This window comes from Apodemus sylvaticus, chromosome 11, assembly GCF_947179515.1.
Source record: "Apodemus sylvaticus chromosome 11, mApoSyl1.1, whole genome shotgun sequence".
Lineage (NCBI taxonomy): Eukaryota > Metazoa > Chordata > Mammalia > Rodentia > Muridae > Apodemus > Apodemus sylvaticus.
Window position 1 is genome coordinate 4392753 of NC_067482.1, and position 23013 is coordinate 4415765.

At 46.1% G+C, this 23013-nt stretch overlaps 1 protein-coding gene across 2 annotated transcripts in view; it reads right to left on the reverse strand.

Moving 5' to 3' along the window:
- The window catches only part of Lrrc8c (leucine rich repeat containing 8 VRAC subunit C), a 96732-nt gene extending 75083 nt beyond the window's left edge, over positions 1 to 21649 (reverse strand). The window contains exon 1 of one of the 2 annotated variants that reach the window (XM_052199763.1): positions 21551 to 21649. The gene's annotated coding sequence lies outside the window, so the exon portion shown is untranslated. The remainder of the gene's footprint in view (positions 1 to 21550) is intronic. The other variant, XM_052199764.1, reaches the window with a different exon arrangement.
- Between the last annotated feature and the right edge of the window lie 1364 nt (positions 21650 to 23013).

The window sequence follows — 23013 nt, forward strand, 5'->3', positions numbered from 1 at the left end:
CAACATTTTCTTGTTCACTGAAAGCTTCCCAGGCTCTGGTATTTTGTTACAATTGCACAAAATGAAATACAAAGCATTTGGCTATGACTAGAAAAAAAAACCACAACTGTCATAGTAACAAATACATAGAAAAATTAAATGTTGGGGAAACAAAAGCGGAGAGGAAACCAGGGCTCAGGGAGGAGCTCAGTTGGGAGTGCATCTGCGTAGCATGCACTAGGCTCCAGGTTCAATCCCTAGCACTGCATAAAGTAGATGAGGTGTAAAGTATTTATACCTTCCTGCGGTATATGGATCAGATGCGACGAAGGAAGACTAGATTCCAGAGAATCAAACAAAAGATCTATCTTGATGATACTAAAATTTTGTTTTGAGATCTTATAAATTGTAATGTTATTGATACATAAATCTGAATTGTTTATTAATCTTTAAGAGTCATAATTCTACTGGGGTACTGGGTGTTGTGAGATGCAACCTCGAGTTTGGCGGTCCAATTTGTTACTGGGATGTGAGATCACCAACTACATGGGTTTGTAGATGAGGAAGAACTAGCGGTGAGGGGACAAGGGCAAGGGGCTAGCTGGGAGAGAGTAGCTGGGTGGCCAGAACAAGCTGAGAGAGCAGGACCACCCCACCCCCACCCCAGGGCATAGTGTTGCCTGCCATTGCTGGTACTAGAGCAGGAATGTGGGGGAGGGGAGTCGGCTGGTTGTTTTTTTTTAACATTTCCCACAACAGTGGTGGTGCACACTGTGGATCTCAGTACCTGAGAGGCAGAGGCAGGAAGGCTGCCTTGTTTTTTGTCACCTTGACACAAACTAAATTTCCTGGATAAAAAGGCACCTTGATTGAACTGTCTTCATCAGACTGAACTGCAGGCATCCCTGTGGGGCATTTTCTTCATTAATAATAGGTGGGGGAGGGCCCCAACCACTATGGATGGTGCCAGCCATGGGAAAATGGTCCTGGGTTCTATAAGAAGGGTAACTGACCAAGCCAGGGGAAGCAAGCCAGCATAGAGCACACCTTGCAGATTCCGCTCCAGTTTCTGACTCCAGGTTCCTGCCTTAAACTCCTGCCCCGGCTTCCCTCAATAATTGTAAGTTGTCATTAAGTCCTCTCCTTCCCAAGTTGGTTTTCATCAGTTTTATCTCAGCAATGGGGAAGTTTAATAAAAGATCAATGCAAGTCAAGGTCAATGCGATCAAGCTATGGAATAAAACTCTGCTTCAAAACTCATATAATAATAATAATAATAATAATAATAATAATAATAATAATAATAATAAATATACTGCTACATTGGCCAAACCTATGTGCATGGCGCTACTAATAACCTCCTCCAGAAGAAATCAATATTTTCTGGAAAAAAATGTTTAATTATTTGATGCTTATGAGCATCCGAGACAAAAGACTCTGGGCAAGCAATTATCACGCGGAGCTGACCAGCTGATGAACGAGTCAGTGATTTTTCCTTTTATTTCAGTGTCTAATCTAATGATCTTTTGCCATGATTTTTGCTAGAAAATATTCTTACCCAAAGCAAGTCTTTGGGTTTGAGATGTAGCTCAGTCAGTGGTTCAGTTCTCCAAAGCAATAGGTAGGTAGGTAGGTGGATAGGTAGGTGGGTAGGTGGGTAGGTGGATGGATGGATGGATGGGTGGGTGGATAGATGGGTGGGTGGATAGATGAACAAGCCAATCTTTGAATTCTAAGAGAGCTTTCTCTTTATAGCAATTAGTTACATTTCTGAAAAATATGTCCACTTACCTTCTTTTTTTAAATTATATATTTTTATTTTCTATATTCTTTGTTTACATTCCAAATGATTTCCCCTTTCCCAGTTCCCCCCTCCCCGTGTCCATTTACCTTCTTAATTTCAGGGAATGGGAACTTTTTCCTATAAAGGCAGAGATGGGTGGTACAATGACCAGGGTTGACAAAGTCATATGCTCTATTTTTATACACTGCCTTTTAAACATGAAAACATGTAAAATCAATGTCAGAAGTAGAATGCACAAAGGCGGGCTGAGGATCCAGGCTGTGTGAGCCCTACCTTGTCATGGCTGTTCTGGGTTCTGAGAAGCCCCAGGCAGGCTCACCCTGAGAGGAGCACAGCTGCAGTTACTGGCTTCGAGGCCGAGGCTACAGTTTGAGTGGTGCACTGTGGAAGTGTAAAGGCCATTTGAACAGACTCCTGTCTATGGGACTTGAGATGACTTAGCATCTATCCTGGGAGCAGGCTTGGGGACTGGGCTGAGGGAGCTCCTCCTCAGGGTGGGATTCGAATAGAGTTGTACCGCTTGAGTAATGTAAGTGCAGAAATGAGGCGATGAGCCTTAACTGTCTCTCCCATGGTTTTAAGTTTGAGAACACCCATTACCAGTCTTTTATTTTGACCAATACTCTATGTCTATTATATTACAGAGACAGCTAAAGTCCTTTAAATAAAGCTTAGGATGAGTGAGGATTGCTGTCTAAAACACCGAAATTCAGAATGAACAGTACAGGTTCTTTTACTGAGCTACAAAAGGGCGATTTACCTGGCCCACTCAGTGATTAAGGGAGAGTTTTGATTCTCTGCTCTGTTCTTGGGTAAGCTCCAGAGTTGTTCTTGTGTCCAGAAGAAAACACAATGTCATTGGTTTCCCTGAAGCACCTTCCCTAGTTGTAGATGTAACTAGGCAATGTTATTGTAACATGTTTTAAAAAACATTTGTTTATATTTTACATGTGTCACATGTGTAAGCTACCCTCAAGTGGGAGAGAGGTGTGGGAGTGTGGGATCCCCTGGAACTGCAATTACAGGGATGGGAGCCACCATGTGGGTGCTGGGAGTCAAACCCGGGTCTTCTCCAGAGCAGCCATCGCTCGCCAGAGCAGAGGCATCTCTCCATCCTAAGCATTCCTTTAAAGCGTGGCCCCTGAGAGTCTCGGAAATAGTTTGGCCATTCTGCTGGCTCCCTAACACTCATGAGCTTAGCAAAATTTCAGAGTTTGCCTCTGTAGAAAAAGTCATGTTTAAATATCTGAAAAATTATCCTTTGACAACATTCAGGACAGTTCGGTGTTTTGCCTGCTGTGATTTGCCCCTGGTGCATTTTCATGTGGATTTGCATCTGTCAAACAGTTACAGCTGTAGGGGGTGCGGGGAACTCGCTCAGAGGTCACCTGTACATCTGCCTGTCAGCCAGAGGTTACCTGTACATCTGCCTGTCAGCCAGAGGCTATATTCAGTGTCCTGTCTACTTTGACAATGGACTCCTGAGGTATCCAACAGGTCAACAGCTTCCCAATGGCTTGGAACACAAGGAGGGAAGGCTCCACGGCCATTGGAGTGTGTGTGTGTGTGTGTGTGTGTGTGTGTGTGTGTGTGTAAGGAGAGCGCCTACCTTGTACATATCAGCTATGCTGACATTCGCAGAGACCGGGTAAGTTGGGATAGGTGATTTCACCAGGTGAGAAGACAAAGGGTAAATAGAAATTTGTGTAGCTGACTGTGAAATGAAACAGCGCCTCCCAGCAGACCAGGGCCAAGGCATTCCACCACAAAAAGCAAGGGTCCGAGGGCACAGCAGCTCGGGAGAGGTTTCTTCTTTCACAGGCTGTTTCCTCCTTCCAGAGAGAAACTGAAATCTGAAGTCACCTTTCCTAGACAGTTGCCAAAAAGTACTTCATACATTTGGAGCATGGGATTTGAACCTCCCCCCTTTCCTCAACACGTGACACCGAGGGAAAGCAGTGCAATTTACAGAAGCAAACTGAGTGGAGGAGCTGGTGCGTTGTGTGCACACTGCTAAGACGAGGAACTGACATCTGCAGGTAGCCACCTGGTGGTCCCACAGACCCCTCCTCTCTGTCTGTGGAGCTGGAGCCCTGGGCGCAGGTGAGACCAGTGTCCTATACCCTCTGGCCTCAGGTTTGCGAGACAGGGTCTCGCTGTACAAATGGGGGTGGCCTCCAAGCCCCAATCCTCGGCCTTCTCCACTTTTCAGTCAGAACTAGCAACTAAAATGTAGAGTTTTTTTTTTTTAGCAAAACTTTGCAAACAACGGTGACTGAAATACGAAAGCTTTTATGCTCTTAGGCTGGCGCTTGCTCCATGCTGGGCCTTTCACAGTCCCGGAAGGTGCTCTGTGGGGGAGTGAGTACGTGGTTTATCCAGCTTTGAACTCTGAATTACAAGACCAACCTTCCAAGTAATATGTGCCTACTTGTGTAATAGCACTACTGATATGGTCAGATCTGAGGCCTGCTACACAGGAAAGAATCCGTACCAGCTACTATAAAGACCTGGCTAAAACCCCATGACTGGTGTGATCTGGTGCTGGGATAACTGAATACTAGCGTCCAGCTCTGCTAACACAGCATCAAAAGGCTTAATGCACACTGTGGGGGTGTGAATACGCTTGGGCAGTGGGAAGCGGCAGGAGGTATGGTCCTGTTGGAGTAGGTGTGGCCTTGTTGGAAGAAGTGCATCATGATGGAGGTGGACTTTGAAGCTCCACCCAGTGTCAGTTTCTCTTGGCTGCAGTCAGATCAAGATATAGAACTCTCAGCAACTCCAGTGAAGGTGCAGCCTCAGTTGCAGTTGACAGCCCAGGACTGAAGGAGTCATCCAAAGAACTTAAGGCTTGGCCCCATAAAGGGAGCCCATGAGAGGCTATTGGTGAAGCAGTGAGAAACCCCAGTGTGTTAGAGATGCCAGTACCATGGGGTGATCATCAAGAACAGCAGCAGCAGTGGCATGGAGTCAACCAGAGCCTAGAGTGCTACAGAGGACAGAGCTGGAGAAACGACGTAAGCCCTTTGGAGGAGCCCAGAACCGTGTGTGGTCCTATGTGTGGAACAAGAAGCTGTGAGGTTGAAGTTGCCTTGGAGACCCTAAGACGTTCGAATTGCCAGTGCTGTGGGATATCTGCTGAGGAAAGCTGCTAACAGGGAGTGGAACCAGCCCAGGAGTAAGAACTGTGGTGCAGTCAACAAAGACAAAAGGAGCTGGAAACCTGAAGAGTGCTTTGACATCAGACATGCAGATGCAGAGTTTGGAAGTGTGCGATCTGCTCTTTGATCTTATAGGGGATTACAGGTAAGAGACTGCAAGAATCTCAGAAGAGACTTGGAACTCTGGACTTTTACATTGTTGAGATTGTTATAGACTGTGGAGACTCTGAAACTGGACTAAATGTATTTTTTCATTATGCTATATTTAGGTATGCTTCTGACACCCCCCCCCCCATAGTCTCATGTGTTTGAACAAGCCTGTGGAGAGCAGGGAGTGGAATGTGATGGTTTGAATCTGCTTGGGCCATGGGAAGTGGCACTATTAGGAAGTGTGGCCTTGTTGGAGGAGGTGCATCACTGTGGGAATGACCTCTAAAGCTCCACCCAGTGAAGAAGAGTCAGTTTTTCCTGGCCGCAGTTGGATCAAGATGGAGAACTCTCAGCCTCCAGCACCATGCCTGCCTGGATGCTACCAGGCTTCCCGCCATGATGATAATGAACTGAACTCGAAACCTGTAAGCCAGGCCCATTTAAATGTCCTTTATAAGACTTGCCTTGGGAGTGGGTGGGTATGGGTCTTCACAGCAATGGAAACCCTAATGAAGACACATTTTATTTTCAGGAAGCCCTCTTCCCACCAAGCAGTGACAAATGCAGCGAACTGAGAGAATGGGTGCTCAGAGACAGACAAGACCTGCATGCCATCCCTTCAAACACTGGGGACACCAAGGAAAAGGCCATAGAAAGACTGCAGAAGCCAGAAGACAGCTGCCAGTGCCATCTTGGGGGCCAGACACAGCCATTTGTAATCAGAAACTCAGCAGAGAGCTGGTCAACCACCGTGTCTGCATGAGAATGGGGCATCAACAGTCAGGCTGAGCTATATGCTAGACCCAGGGCCAGAGAAGACATTATCACTGCCTCCAACCAATCCAATGGCCACACAGACGGCCCTGATTAAACTAAACGCCACAAAAACAGAACCAGGGGTCATGAATCTGGGAAAGGACTAGGTCATGTATGTACCTGCCAAAGAACAAAATTCATTAACAAAACCTCGAAGTTCAGTTAATATTCCTGATGAGGAGTAACTGGTCAGAATTAATTATTTTGTTCAATCCCATCAACATGACCACTAGTATCTCAGCACTGGTTCAAAGAACAAACATTTGACCTACTTAATTTAAAACCATTTTTTAAATTTTAAGTTTCAAATAAATTCAAATTTCTTAACGTTAAACGTAATTTTAAATCTGTTCTTCAAGTACCCTACTTCGTTATCATTTTCGTTACTTCCTTCCGTGTCCTGAGGTTGAATTTACTTTCTCATATATAAACATATAAACAAGATGACTGACACGAAGCGCTTTGTGTTGTTTTCTAATGTTGGTTTTGGTTGTTGCTATTTAGTAGTGACAGAATAAACCCGGAGCTTCGGCATACCAGGCAAGGGCTCTGCCACTAAGATACATCCCCAGCCCCGTACGTTTTCCTAATGTACACGCTTCAAGCTCTATGAAGCCTCTTTACCCGCCCGTCTACCTCCTCTTACAGTTACCCACCGGCTACCCAGGCCCCATGTAAGCTATGCTTAATCATTTTTCCTATTAATTTTGATGTTGCGTTTTTATCGTTCAGCTGGAAATATTTTAACATTTTCTTGAATTTGTTTTTGACTCTAAAGGTACACAAAAGTTACTCATGTGACTTATAAACATTGGCCTTTTTCTAAATGTCTTTACAAATATTTAAGTGTGTTCATATTGGAGAGATGGCTCAGCAACCAAAATTCCAAATATTTGTGTGTGTGTGTTTGTATGTGTCTGTGTGTCTCTCTGTGTGTTTGTAGTATGGGAAGGGGTGTAGCTGCTACCCAAAGAGGCCAGAAGGGGCTGGAGTTGTTGCTGTAAGCTGGTGATGTGGATACTGGGGTAATAAACGTGAACTCTCCAGGAGAGCACCAAGTGCCCACCGATCCATTTCCCCAACCCTCTTTAAATAACCTAGTCTTAAATTTTTGAGTTAAATTCTATTGTGATAAAAAAAAAAAGCTACAAACAACGTTTCTCTGTCCTCATTTTTTTTCTTTTAGAAATGTTTTACTGGGGCCGGAGAGTGAACGGCACTGGCTGATCTTCTGAGGGACCCAGGTTCTGTTCCTGGATCCACAACATGGCTATCAACCATGATGCCAGTACTGGGGATCCCAGGCTCTCTTCTGGTGTACTGCATGTACAGAGTACACAGACACACAGGCGATAAAATATACATATGTGTATGCACACGCACACATGCACATGCACACTGTAGACACACAGGTGGTAAAATGTACACATGTGTACACATGCATACATACACACACATGCACACATACACACTAAACCAATCCTTTAAAAAATTACATATTGTGCCCGTGAGTATGGGCTCCCACAAACCAAGTTTCGGGAGTGTGGAGGGTTCTGGGTATGACACTCAGGTCATTGGACTTGCACACTACGCACCTTCACCCCTGGGCCACCCTGCCAGCCCCTAGTTTTCTTTTTCTGAAGGAAAGCATGCTCTTTCTTCTGCTGTTGTCGTCATCAAGTGGCTGTATCTCACCTTCTCTGCACACCTTTATCAGTTTCTCTTTACATTTACTCTCTAGTCACCAGACCATGGTGACAATCTTGGGCTGTGCTTAACCCACTTGCAGAGCGATGTGTTTTGGAGATCAGTAAGTTATGTTCTGTTTTTATCTAGTATGGGCATCTGAGAGCCATTATCTGGCAGTTTTCCCTTTTGTCCGATTCTTCTCCTCTTTGAACACTGTTTTTCTTTTTTCATTACTTTATCTTCATTTTGTGCTAAATTTATTCCCATGCATGTTGTAGGTTTTTGCTTATTCACTTGCTCCTGGGGTACCCTCCTTCTGTGTGATCTCCTCTCTGTCCCTGCTCCGTGGGCTCCTCACGTCTGTGCCGGGAGCTCGGGCATGTCTCATCGGACCATGAGCTCGACACCTGCCCTGGCACACCTTAGGTGGTTTCCTCACACTGATGTGATCAGTGGCCAGAGAAGCTGCCCTGGAACCCAGGGAAAAGCCAGTAGCATTTCAGCACCACAGACCCTCTGCCTGGCCTGCCCACCGCACCGTCATGACGCCAGGATGATTTACACTGAGCCTTTCAGTCAACACTTGCAGGTTCTGGGCTCTGGGGGTGTGCATGCCTTGACAGCATGGGCAGTCTCACAAAGGCTATCAAAGTAAACGCAAAAATCGGGATCTCTTGTCAGACAGTGGTGGTGCATGCCTTTAATCCCAGCATGTGGGAGGCTGAGGCAGTTGTTCAAGGCCAGTCTGGTCTTCAGAGTGAGTGCAGGACACCAGAGCTGTTACACAGAGAAAATCTGTCTCAAAACCAAAACAAACAAACAAACAAACAAACAAACAAAAAAGAAAAGGATCTCTTGATTGGCATGGCTTTGTGTGTTTTCTGGGTTAAGAGTACCAAACACTTTTATAAGTCACCCCAGGCTGCTCACAGGAAGTGACAACTGTAGTATCGATACCATTCCATCCACATGTCACTGTGTGTTTCTTCAGACATTTTCCTCTCTTCTCTTTACAAAATGTGTGTGTATGTGTGTGCGTATGTGTGCATATATGTATGCATGTGTGTATTTGTGTGTATGTGTGTGTATGTTATGTGTGTGTGTATATATGTGTATGTGTGTATGTATGTGTGGTTTTTGTTTTTTTTGTGGGTTTTTTTTTTTTTTTTTTTTTTTTTTTGGTGTTTTGGATTTGATTTTTTCGAGACAGAGTTTCTCGAGACAGCCTGGCTGTCCTGGAACTCACTCTGTAGGCCAGGTTGGCCTTGAATTCAGAAATCCTCCTGCCTCTGCCTTCCAGAGTGCTGAGATTACAGGCGTGTGCCACCCCCACCTGGCAGTATGTGTATATGTGTATGCCTGTATATATGTATGTGTATGTGTGTGTATGTGTGTGTTCACGTGTTCTCTCCAGTGAGTTCTGAAGCTCACGAAGGGCATTTCTTTCTAGCTTGCATTTTGTTGTCTCTTTACAGTTTCCATTTCTTTGCTGAGTCCCCATCTGTGGAGCTCTTACCCCCTCCATTCCAGGCTACTAGCAACAGCAGTTGTAACTGTTATCGCCTGTTCCAACATTTGTTTCATCTCAAGTTAATATCTGCTGCTTACTCCTTGTCTTAGTGTGAGTTACATTTCCCTGTGCATTTTCACACCCAATAACTGATTTTGACACTGGATATCCTGATGATTATTACTGTTCTTTCCTGCCTCTGGAAAGCACTAGTTTTGCAGCAGTTCAGCGTTGTGGTCATATTCAAACTTTGAACAGTGGCAGTGGCTCAAGCGTGGACTCGGGCCAGCTATCTGCTCAACCACCGATGTCCCTTAGCACTTCCGAGACCAGGCAAATGCCGGGGGGGGGGGAGTTCAGATGCGGAGCTGGGGCTTTCTCTTTACAGTGCAGCCACCGGAAGTCTCCCACTTGACCCTCTGCTGTTCCGAGTCTGACACAGGACTGCAGCATTTGGTTTAGGGTGTAGCGGCTTCTAAAGGTAGGATGCACCCAGAGGTTCCTGGGAAAGCCCTCCCCTGACCTCAGCCAGGCCGTTCCCTCTCTCAGGGAGCCCTCCACACTGCTTGGTTTCCATTGCTTTCTCAGACCCTCCTTGCCTGGCCTATTCTCTGAAAGATAATTGCTAAAGCACCCACCCCCATCTCGAAGAATGATTTCTACCCCTTGATGTAGCATGTTATTTCAGTGTGGAATACCTTTAATAAGCAAAACAAACAAAATCAAACAAAATCCAGAAGAGTTCCACATAAGCATCTATGGATAGCTGGCTACACCGGATGCTTACATCATAACCCAAATCTCGGTTTCACTGGGACATTGCCAAAGAATGCCAAAAAAAAGTCAGAAGCCCAGCTTTAGGGGTTGAAAGGCTACATTCCTCAGACAGCTACCCAACATAAGCACACTCTAGAATTCTGGAACACTTACAACTTTCAGCATTCTAACACCATGGAAGAAAACATCCTGTGAGAAACAACACAGGAAGAGGTGAGGGCATCACCCCGTGAATGCTGAGCAGAGCACAGAGAGAATCCTCCGATGACTGAACACTTGAAAGTAAACTCGCAAAAGCACAGCTAGTCTCTGTAAAGGATTGCTTGTGCAAACTTTATTCTAAGCAATAAAATAAAAGCTTATCTGTAGATAAGTCCACTATTAGGGATCTATCTATGTCCCCCCCCCCAGGAAAATAAGATGTAAGTTTATGCCATTCATAAAGCTATGCATTCATTACTGTGTGGACTGAGACTCTTTGCTGCTCTTGGTAATGTATCAATACCAAATGTTTGTTACACATTTCTGCTTCCAAACAGTACCCGAGCAAGGCTACTTTGTGACATACTGTACTGAAATGTCAGGTTTGCAGGTTTCTCTCTCCCTTCCCTTCCTTCTTCCTCCTGTCTCTTCTCTATCCTTCCCTACTCTTCCCTTCCCTTCCCTTCCCTTCCCTTCCCTTCCCTTCCTCTCTCTCTCTCTCTCTCTCTCTCTCTCTCTCTCTCTCTCTCTCTCTCTCTCTCTCTCTCTCTCTCTCTCTCTCTCTTTCTCAAGACAGGGTTTCTCTGTGTAGCCTTGCTGTCCTGGAACTCACTCTGTAGACCAGGCTGGCCTCGAACTCAGAAATCTGCCTGCCTCTGCCTCCCAAATGCTGGGATTAAAGGCGTGTGCCACCACTGCCCAGCAGAAGGTAATTTCTTTAGTATGACAATCCCACTACAAAAGCTCTAGGGCTCTACTTTTATAAGTGGGACAGGACCTACAATAAACTCCCTGAACACTACTGCACAATCTTCAGAATACCAACTGCGTGTGCGTGTGTTTATGCCCACGTGTTTATGTGGGTGCTGGGAGGCCAAAGGTCAGCACTGCCTTCCTCAGTCTCCCTCTACAGTATTATTTGAGACAGGGTCTCTCACTGAGCTGAGAGCTCATCAGCTTGGCTAGGCTGGCTGGCCAAGGAGCACCAGGATCTGCCTTGCTCTGTGTCTCCGAGTACTGGGGTCACAGAGGCACACTGCTCAGCCAGGCCTTTTCGTGGGAATTGTGGATCTGAATTTGTGTTCTTGTGCATACTTTATCGAGTGGCCCATCTTCCCCAGTTCCAGAATCTCAAAATTTTAGAAAAGAATATAATTTCTTCTGGGATTGGTGATATATGTCATTAAGTCCAGCACTGGGAGGCAAAGGTAGGTGGATCACTGGGTGTTCAAGACCAGCCTGGTCTCTAGTCTACAAAGGGAGTTCTAGGAAGTCATGATGATCAAAAAAAAAAAAAAAAAAAAAGGCTTAATTTGTTTTGAAAGACTCAAACACACTTTTTAAACAAAGAATATAGATTTTAGGGGCCCCTTAAGAAAACAGGAACACCACAGAGATATGCTCAATAAGCACTTCTTGCTATACCTTTTAAAAGAAGTAAATTTAATTGCTGAATGGAAGAAGATATGCAAAACACAGAGTTGGTGGGCACACCGTATCAAACAGTAATAGCCAAACAGTGTTCATCTGGATTATGCTTTGAAAATGTTTCCTGATATTTAAAAAAAAATAAAAAAACAAAAAACAAACAAAACAAAACCAAAAAAAGTGTATTATCAGTGCTGGCCATCCTAATTCTAAAGGCACAATATAAATGAAGACATCCAGGCTGGTGACTTTGTATTCCAACTTAAAAAATTAACTCAAGATGAAACAAAATCAACCAAGAAAGTTTCAGACTTGATCTGGGACGGAATCTATTTGCAAGGCATTATTCACAATCACTGTGAAGAAATTAAGACTTCTGATAAAACGCATAAGAAAAATGTAAATACTCTCAATGGCGAGCAGAACCCTTCTTGCAAATCCATCTCCTGGCCACCCATTTAATGCTGTCAGTCAGGGGTGTAGTGAGTAACGCAGGGCATGGTGGAGAAGGCCTTTAGCCTCAGCACTCTTGGGGCAGAGGGAAATGGACCTTCAGAACCTTGAGGCTATCCTGGTCTACATGAGTTCCAGGCAAGTTATGCTGACGGGTGGGGCACCGCCTCTCTCTGTCTTCCGTATTCGTTTTCAGGCATGTGTTGGTCACTGCACCGACAACACTCATCCAAGCAAACACCATGGTGCTCACACAGCTTAGCTTCTTCGCGGTGCCACTGTGCGCTTTCCTCCAATTAATTACCCCAGTGCCTGCTTTTGGCTATTTTCTTTCACCTCGGTGTTTTAGTTCATCCCACTCAGCTCTTCTCGAATTCTTGCGTTAGCACCAGGCTCTGCCATCGTGGTCTCACACAAGTGGCAGATGATACTTTCTAGCATGCCTTCAAGAGACTTTATAAAACACTGAAAATGTGTCGAAATCACACCCACTACTGCTGCAGCCACTTCCTCTAGCCGCGGCCGCGGGAGGAACAACTATGTAGCCAGGCATTAGCCTAAAAGCCAAGTGTAATCTGGACAGTGTTTCCTAACATCACTGATATGCACACTGTACGGGCCTCGCTAATGCTCAGGGAAGCAGAGTAATTTATCTTTACGATGTTTTCCCAATGAAGTCATTCTTCAAGGCTCCAAACAGAAACGACTAAGTAATCTCCAACCTATTGGTCCAGATGTTGGGTGCCAAGCTGTATTTTCACATTTACCAAAGTGTGAGGATATTTCAGCATGTTTCTGATTTTCATAAACCTCTAAAATATTTTAAAATGACTACTAGTAATTCTTACTCATTTTTTGGCCAAGTTCTTAAGAGACATGGGGAAAAAAGACAAGAAAGTAGAATGGAGAGTAGTTGGGAAAGAAGAAGAGGACTGGGGGAGGGGAAGAGGGAGGAGGGAGGGGGAAGGAAGGAGAGAGGGAAAGAGGGAGGAGGAGGGAGGAGGGAGGGGAGGAGGGAGGGGAAGAGGGAGAAGGAGTGAGGAAGGAGGGGAGGAGGGAGGAGGGAGGGGAAGAGGGAGGAGGGAACAAAGGGACAAAGAGGGCAATGAGTGAACACTACCTAAATGCATTATATACATATAGGAAGTGTCATAAAGCAATACATCATCATGAATACATGCTAGTGAACACTACCTAAATGTATTATATATATATATGTGTGTGTGATATATATAGTATCATTATATATATATATAAATGTATGATATATATATATATCATAAAGCAATACATCATCATGAATACATGCTAGTGAATACTACCTAAATGTATTTTATATATATATATGTATGATATATAGTATCATTATATATATATATATAAATGTATGATATATATAGTATCATAAAGCAATACATCATCATGAATACATGCTAGTGAACACTACCTAAATGTATTATATATATATATATAAAGTGTCATAAAGCAATACCTAATCATGAATATATGCTAGTGAACACTACCTAAATGTATTTTATATATATATATATACATATATATATGTATATATACATATAGTGTCATAAAGCAATACATCATCATGAATACATGCACACATAGTACCCTGGGGTGCACAAACTTCCAGATATTTGTCTGATGAGGAGGCTTTCACCTAGGTTTTTCTTTGATGTCTTCACTTCATGTTTATATGCTTGCTGCTAGTTTATAGTTAGCTCAACGATCTCTTCCTAACTTTCTATTCCATCCAGAGGCATTTCTATACATATATTTGCCTCTATTAGTAAAGACGATTTCTTAATGACCCTGAAATTCATTACCAGAATTGAAACAGAAAAGCATTAGTGGATGTGGTGGCGCGTGCCTTTAATCCCAGCAGAACTCTGTGAGTTCAAGACCAGCTGGATCTACATAGCAAGATCCAGGCTGGCCAGCGCTACACAGTGAGACCCTGTCCGTAAACTAAACAAAAACATCAGAAGGACGTGGATAAGCTCCCAGCTAGGAGGTGAGAAGTATCACCACGAACAGGTACACCATCAATAGTCCTGAGCAGCCGTCTCCCAGAGACTCTGAGCGACCAGAAAGAACAGGCATCCTGGATGTCTTTCTGGTCACCAAGCACATTTTTGGATGTTTGAGGTTGCAGCTGAAAAGCCCGGGGAGAGCAGGGTTGTGTTGTTTGTGGCGACGGTGTGTGCCAGAGCCACCAGAAGCGGGAAACTGCTGGGAAACACAGCCTCCTCACTGGTCCAGAGAATGCTCCAGAAGCCCAGGCTGTGTTCCCAGGGGACTTGTACAAGAAACCAGGAAGCCAAGACCAACCCTGGAAGCCCCACCCTCCCTGCGCGCCAAAATCTTTTTAATAGGAACAGTGTGTTGTAATTATGAACAAGTGTAAATTCTTTGATGCAAACAAACTTTAACTTATCCTCAATAAACAACTGACCGGTCCCAAGAAGAAATGGCTGGTATCAGAACATCCGTGGCATGGGAAGGACCGCTGAAGGGTGCTGACTTGCGGGAACTGAGGGGGACTTCCCATCGAAAGCAAAAGGATGTTCAGTAGAGGACAGTTTGGGACATGAATTTAGGGGCTTATTAATTTTAACGGTATAAAGTTTAGGTAATCATCTTAGTTCTTTACAAATGAATTTCAGTTTACGACAGTGGGCTGGAGAAAAAGCTGTCAGTCATGAGCATGATTTGAATTATTACCCAGATGACTGGCACCCAAGGTTTTCTTTTTGTTTGTGTTTAAAAGCTGGTCATTGTGTCACAAGCTTGTATTCTTAGCACTGGAGAGGCAGAAGCAGGCAGATCCCTGGGGCTGGCTGGTGAGCCAGGCTCACTGTACCGAGAATGGAAACCTAGTAAGAAACCTTATCTCAACCCAGGGGTGATGGCTCATGGCGAATGACCCCTGGCTGACCTCTGGCTTCCACACAGAGCCATGCACAGGCACATTCATACCCCTCTGCTCCATACAGAGTGAACAGAGTGTGCTTCTGTCTGCTTGTGTTTTGTGCTTTGTTTGTTAGAACAGGATCTCTATGTAGCTTCGACCGTTCATCCACTTGGTGGGCCCGGGTGACTTCTAACTCACAGAGATCCACCTGCCTCTGCCTCCTAAACGCTGGGATCAAAAGCATGAGCCACCAGGTCTAGCTAAGTATGCTTCTTGTAACTATAAAATAACAATATAATTGCAGAGGATTTTTAAATTAAGACATCAGTTGGGCAGTGGTGGCGCACGCCTTTGATTCCAGTGCTTGGGAGGCAGAGGCAGGCAGATTTCTGAGTTCAAGGCCAGCCTGGTATACAGAGTGAGTTCCAGGACAGCCAGGGCTACACAGAGAAATCCTGTCTCAAAAACAAATAAACAAACAAATCATACACATTTATAAAAACATATTCATATATTGTCTATTCTGTATGCCTTTTTAGTTTCAAATGGCTTTTCTATGACTTCTATAACAAAGAACCAAGACAGGGGTCATCTTGCTCCAGCAAAAACTGCTTAGGTAGAAACAAGGGGGCGAGGTGGGGAGACAAACAACTTGACCTAGGGCCACGGTCCACAGAAGCGTAATGGACCTGACTGTTAAGCTTTCTCACAGTCACACCTTTGGCGGTCTAAGGCCTCTGGCTGTTTCTGCTTCGCCTGGTTAACTCTCCCGCCATGCTCTACCTTGCTGTTTTGTCTGGTTTGGGAATAGCTTTCTTTTCCTGGGTCTTTGAAAAAGATTCTTTACAGAACACATAGCAAACCCTGGATTGCTCTAACTCAAACACTTCCAGCATGTGAAACATTTTCAGTGACTTTCCTAAGCTATAAAAAAACAAAACAAAACAAAACAAAAAAAAAAACAAAAACCTGGGCGTGGTGGCTGAGTTCCAGGCCAGCCACGGCTACACAGAGAAACCATCTCTCCCTCCCACCAAAATCTTTCTGACAGCTGATTTCTGAAGTTTGCTAAACTTTTCTGAGCCTGTACTATATTTTTTTCTATCAACAGCTCTCTGGTAAGACATATTATAGACTCTAGAGTCGTATGTGTATCTTTCTATTCCCAGAGCCCGCACAGGGAAGGTGAGTGGAGGGTGTGGCCCAGTTCGAGCTTGCGGTGCACGCAGCTTAAAAAAGGTCAAGAATTGAAAGCCGAGTTCTCATTTGCATGTCACACCCACCAAACCCTACACCCACATCAGAGAACGTTCCTCAATTAGTTGTAAGGCTTGTGAAGAGAAGCAGCTCTTCTAAGTACATGGTCCAGCATTTTCCATGTCTGATAACTACAAGGGCTTAGTCATTCTCCACTTCCCGACCTTGGGTTCTCGCCATAGAATCCCAACAAACTTTCTAAAGAACCTCTCTTGCATTCCTCACTAGCCACAGGGCCTGGGGACGAGGGGCACTTCCACATCCACCTTAGCTGTTAAAGGCCATGTTAGCTTCTCTGTATCTTTTTCCACTGGGTCCCAACCCTCCTTTCCCCATGTTTACAGTCCAGGAATGACCAGGAGTCAGGCGGTGTCCAGCACACAGCATTATATCCGAAGGTCTGAACTCTTCTTTGCTCACAACCTCAAAAATCTCCCGAGGTTGGCATACCTTGTTCTGTGGCAAAGGCATTCCTAACTAAAGACAGCCCTCTTGACTATCTGATGCTAACAGCCCCCTGGACTACCTGATGCTAACAGATCCCTGGGATATCTGATGCTAACAGATCCCTGGGATATCTGATGCTAACAGATCCCTGGGCTATCTGATACTAAGGTACTCAACAGGTGTATAATCCAATGATGTTTATTACATTACCCTGGGAGCAATTTATTAATGAAGTGCACTTTTCTTACCTGGCATTGAAAGGCCAGGCTTTATTTAAGAACTGTAACCTTCCATAGATGTAAGACTAGTTAAATGAGTTAAGGAAGGCACTGGGTAGGTGCATTTACCCTGTGTGGGAGGAACTGAGTCAGATCCTCAGTGTTAGGTGGATGTCAGGTGGGTTCCGTGGCCTGCCTGTCATTCCAGAGCTCAGAAGTGGAGAAAGGGCATCCCAGAAGCAAACTAGCTAGCTGTACTGGGAGCTCCTGTTCAAGTAAGAGACTCAGCTTCAGTGAATAAAATGCAGAGAGTTCAAGGAAGGCTTCCAATATGAACCACAGGCCTCCACAAGAACGCACACACGTGGGTGTGCACGGGCCTCCATGGGAACATACACACATGTGGATGTACATGAGCCTCCACAGGAACGCACACACATGTGGATGTGCACAGGCCGCCACGGGAAGGCACACATATGTGGATGTGCATGGGCCTCCACGGGAAGGCACACACATGTGGGTATGCACAGGCCTCCACGGGAACGCACACACATGTGCCCACACATATCACATATGTCCATACAGACACACACACCCCTACACACAAATAAGTAAGAGGCTTGAGATAAATCACAAGACAAAGGTGCCACTAACTATATGGTAAGCGAGTACTGTGTTGTTTTTCTTACAATGCGGAGGACCGCATACAAATATATGCCTTGCCTTTTGTTTAGGACATAAGAACCATCAAGGCGCTGTCCTAACTAAGCATAGAAAAATGTCTACCACCTCAAACAACTTACTGCCTTCTGTCGTATTTTTACCTGGAAACATACTATGAACATGAAAACATTAAACATGAAAAAAATTAAAGCATTAACGTGCTAGTCTGAATATAACTGGACCAACTAAAGGGTCAGAGCAGGCATTTAGCTCTTAGCATTGCCTACGGCTGAGGGAGGGGTGTGTGCTGGGGAGATACCGCATTGCCTCAGGCCTTGTGAGATAAGCTAAGCTGAGAGACCTGGAGTGGCAGACACAGGAAAGCCTGTCTGCCAAAGCATACACATTCCAAGCCACGGAAACAGTTTCAGTAAGTTCTTGAAATGTGTGGCGCAGAACAAAGAAACACACTAAAAAAAGGTGAGTGTGTGTTTCTAAGTCAAGACTTCGAGAAAGGATGTGATTCAAAAGTTAGATATGCTAACAAACAAAAAAAAAAGCAGTTAACCCAAGGGCAAGGGCAGCTGGGGAGGATGGAGCCTGTGGCTACGCCGTCCTCAGCCTGTCCAGTAAAAGACACCGAAGCTGACGGTAGAGATCCCAGTCAGCTCTAGGCAGGCGGAATCTGTACTGCTCATCCGCTAGGAGACAGGAGCTGTCTCTACATGCCCGGCTTCATCTAATTCATGCAGTGAGGTAGGCTCTAAAACTCCGTTACACAAGGAAACTAGGGCCCAGTGTAGCTCAATCATGTGAGACCCTTTGAATACCTTTCTTTCAGAGCAGCCAGAACTGTCCAGCAACTACTCTAAGCTGAGGCTACACTCTGTATACTGTGCCAATTTAAAACAATGTATACAGTCTACCATGTTTTTCTTTATATTTTATTTACTTATTTATTTTTGAGAAAGGCCCTCACTATGTAGCCCAGATCACTTTGGAACTTACAATGCCGAGAGCAAGCTCACCTTATGCTGGTAAAAATCCTCCTGCCTCTGCCTCCTGAGTGCTGGGATTTCAGGTGTGTCTCACCATGCCTGGTTATCATTTATATTTAAAAGAAGTGGAGTCCAAGACACCTCCATGACACCTGCATAGTAGTGCCAACCTCATTGGTGCTGTATGTGTTCACAGATGGACCAAGATAGAGACACAGCCGACGTTCCAGCTGGGGGGAAGTCCTGGGAATGTGTCCTCCCTGAGACACTGTAGCCAAGAACAGCTGATGAGAGAGGGCAGAATGGTCCACCGGGTAGCTTCAAATTATGTACTTAGTTGCAATCAGTCAAAGGAACATAGGCTTTGGAAATAGACTGTCCTTACTCAACATTCAAATTCTGTTGCAGATGAGCTGGGGCACAGCAAACTCTAGAGAGGTTACTTTATGCTCTTAATTTCTGTTTTCTTTTGCAGGTGTTATGGTTAGTTTAAAAACATATTGGGGGGGGGAAGCCTTTGGATAATGGGGACATGGAGAACTAAAGAGAACCAGATGTGGTGAACTCACATGTGTGTACTTCTATCACTCAAGAAGCTGAGGCAGGAGGGTTGCCAGGACTGGGAAGCAAGACTGGGTGGCGGCAAAGCCAGGCTGTGCCTAGAAACAAACTGGGGCAAGCACTCAGGGGCCCGGCTGCACTCACTTTGAGTACCCCAGCAGCGTGGCATTTGCCAAGTCAAATTCTGAGCTCCGTTCTATAAGGTAGGTAGGGTACCATCCCTCTTAGGATGGGCGTGACACCAGGCCAGCCAGTTTACATAACAGAAGTGTCGTCAAACTATTAACACAAGTCTTGCTAAATAAATATAACTTTTATCTCATTTCTCTTTAAACTTGGGCTTTCTTACCATGGTGCCAAATGACTATAAAGTACTACAAAAGATTTAAAAATCATTGGCAAGCAATGGTGGCACACACCTTTAATCCCAGCACTCTGGAGGCAGAGCAGAAAGATCTCGAGGTTAGCCTGGTCTTAAACAGAGCAAGTTCCAAGACAGCCAGTATTATACAAGAAATCCTGTCTCAATCAATTGAACAAACATAATAATTTGATAACAACTGGGCATTTGGAGTTAAGATATTTCTGACTCTGAATCGTTTTTAAAAGATAAACGTTCCATAAGTGTTAAGTTGTTCATTTCTGTTAGCGTTCTTACAACTTTTTCTTTACTAAAAAGTCTCCTCTTTAAAAAAATAAAAAACAAAAAAGACTCCTTGATGATGTAGCCCAATTGATAAACTGTCTAGCTTGAACAAAGCCTCAGATTCAGTCCTCAGTACTGAATAAATGGGGAGGTGATGCTCCCAAAATTCCAGCACTGTGGAGATCAGAAGTTCTGAGGCCAGCCTGGGCTACACAAGACCAATAAAACAACAAAAAACAAAAACAATAGTTTGTCAAAGCGCCTGTCAATCTGAGAAACGAAATGTAGTTAGAACTAATTCAGGCCTTTCTGCTTATGAGAAACAGTTTATTCTGTTTACCACCTTTTACAGGCATTGAGATGGCGGCCCCTACCTGCTGTCAATCTAGAATATAAAAGAGGGAAATGTTTGTACTTGCAAAAACTAACCCCCCACACCATCTCCCAGTTGGTCTTAAGTCATAAGAAATTCAAGTTTCATAGACTAGAGATGTGTAGATCTAATATAATAGCTCTGTCTACATATCTATTGTGGAGTGTAAATCTGAGTAAAAGTCTATCAAGTTCAGACTACAACGAGGCTTGGTGGCTTTCTACAACTCACCAGAAAATAAAGAGAATCGCGTATAAAGCTTGGGTGCGGGCAGTGATGCAGAACTGCATGAACCAAGCGATTAAGAATCGCTTGTACTCCTCTGCCACCCGGGTGGCATCTTAATTCCGGTCCACTCTAAGTCCTCATCCAGGCTTCAGCAAAGCACTGCATACTCGGCAGAAATGTGACCGTTAGCTAAGGCCACGCTTGCACGCTACTGCAGTCTGTAGAAGTGAAACAGACCTCTAACGGTAATAAGGCTCTCTGAGCCAAACCCGGGCACTCCCACAAAGATCAATTAGTCATATTTTTCACTTTATGGAGGATGGGAATCCGAAAATGTTTCCTAACTAATTTGTTGTGAGTTTAAAATGCTTAAGGAATTGGAAACTCAGTAAAGTTCTGCCCTCACCCTTTAATAAGCCATCCACATAAGCATGGGGACTAGGTGTGGGCTGAGCCATTGTGAGGAAAGGTAACTTGAAGGGTTTTAAAATAACTGAAATCTGAGGTATACAGCCAAGTGTGGGGGGGAGGGAAACATTAGCTCCTGGGGAAAAAAAGGGCTTTAGAGTCTACAGAGCACACCCTAGGGCTCCCAAGGGGCTAACTCCATCCCAAACACCTCTATGATGGGAACCAGAAAAAAACAAGAGCCTGCTAAGGTTCAGTTTGGGATGAAGGCAGAGGTCCTGGCCGCAGCTGCTGGCCTAGACACCTGGCCTCCGGGGTCTTAGGATACGGAGCAGCCCCTCCCGCCCCTCTGGACCTGCAGGTGAGTGGACTGGTGCTCACGGGATCCCTATGGAGACCTTCGATTTTCCCCTCCTTCCTCAAAAAGTGTAACTTCAGGCATCTCCCAGGGAGGCGAGGGAGTTGGGGAGAAAAACCAGGCCCCAGCATCTCCGGGATTTTGAAGGTAGGGAAGGAGAATCGCCCGGGCCATCCCTGCGGCGACCGCGTTTTCTCCTAGTACGCCCCTCCCCCAGTCCCCAGAACCTGCGGCGGCCAGGCTGTACAGGGCGCCGGGCTGGGGGTCCCTGGCGCGGACGCCAGGGCCCGCGTGGGTTGGGTGGGGTTGGGGTTAGCGGGATCCCCGGACCGCACGCTAGGCAGGCGCCCACATTGTGCCTGTCCCAGAGCCCTGGGGAGGGAGGGACACGAACGAGGCAGGGTGGACGCATCCAAGCTGGGGCGCGCCCAGAGAACCGAGTCTAGTGGCTGGATGCCGGCCGTCCCTCTCCATCCCTCCGCGGGTCCCCAGCACTTACCTCGGGGGGCGAGGGTATCCGCAGAAGAGGGTGCCAGGGCGCGGCGAGCTGCGTCCGGGTTGGGCTCAGCGGCGGCCAGCGACCACGGCGTCGCTGCTCATGGCTTGTCGCGCCCAGAGTGCTGGTCACGGCCGCGGTGGCGCCTCGGTCCTCGTCCTCTTCGCGGGCTCTGAGCCGGGACGCAGCTAACGCCCCAGCTCCGCAGCCCTGTTCCTCCTCCCGGTGCCTCCCCGCCTGCGAGCGGTGCCGCCTCCAGCGCCGCCCCGCGCGCCGCCTGGCCCGCGGCAGCCAGCGCCGCCCAGCGCCCAGCCCCGGGGTCGCCGCCGGCTGCCGAGCCGCCGCCGCGGTGCCAGCCCCGCTGTGACGCAGGCAGCGGTGCCCGGGAACTTCCTCCTCTGCCGAGACCACCAGGCGGCCAGGGCAGGCGGGCCTGCGCTGGGCGGGCCGCTGAGCACCGCGTTCCCAAGCGGGAAATCAAACCTCTCCGCGGCTGGATGATTGCGCTGCTCGGAGCCTCCCACCTGGCTGCCACAGCAAGGAAGCTCAGTCCTCTGCCTCCTGTGTGCAACCCTAACAATGCCAAAAAGCGGTGGCTTCTGTGAGCCCGTCATGCGCTCTTACACCCCACTCCTCCCTGGGCTAAGTTGAAGCAGAGCGGCCGCCGCTAAAATTAGCCCTCCTGGGAACTCCCAGAGGGTCAGGATAGAGATAACCCATCCCCAGGGAATGAAAGGTCCAGGAAACGGGTGAAGAGGGAGCGGTGGGATATACTGAGGGGAACAGAGGAGAACAAAAATAATCCGATGTCCATAGTTTTTACAAAGCCTCAAGCCCCTGGACAAGCTCAAGCCTGGTGTCGTCTGGCAGGAGTCCCCTATTGCTGGACCCTGCAAGATGGGCTTCTGGGCTCTGAGCAGCAGGTGCCATTCCGAATGAAAACTCCTCCTACGATTCTGTGTGGGCAGAGGTGGGGATTGTGTGTGTGTGTGTGTGTGTGTGTGTGTGTGTGTGCAAGAGTTAGCAATGTGCCCCAAACCACCTGTTTAGACGGTGTAGGGGAGGGGTTCTCTCCCACCCATTAATCTGAACCATGGCTTTCTCTGCCTATCTTTCTGCCCGATTGTAGTTCAAAAGCACAAACTAGCATCTTGAAAGCGGGCAGCTCCCTAAAAAAATTTTTGCCTATTGGGGGAAAAATGTGCAGACAAGATAACTGTAGCAGTCTTGAGAGAGAGAGAGAGAGAGAGAGAGAGAGAGAGAGAGAGAGAGAGAGAGAGAGAGAGAGCTTGTCAGTAACCAGCTGGCTGTCCTCAGAGCACTTGATAGATAAAGAACTACTCTGTCCTGGCAGTCTGGGAGGCATAGAAGAGGACAGAAATGGGCAGCCAGCAGCCATTAGCTGGCTTGTGTGCTCCTGCATGGCGAGTTTATAGAAGGCACTCATTTTCCAAGCCATGATAAAA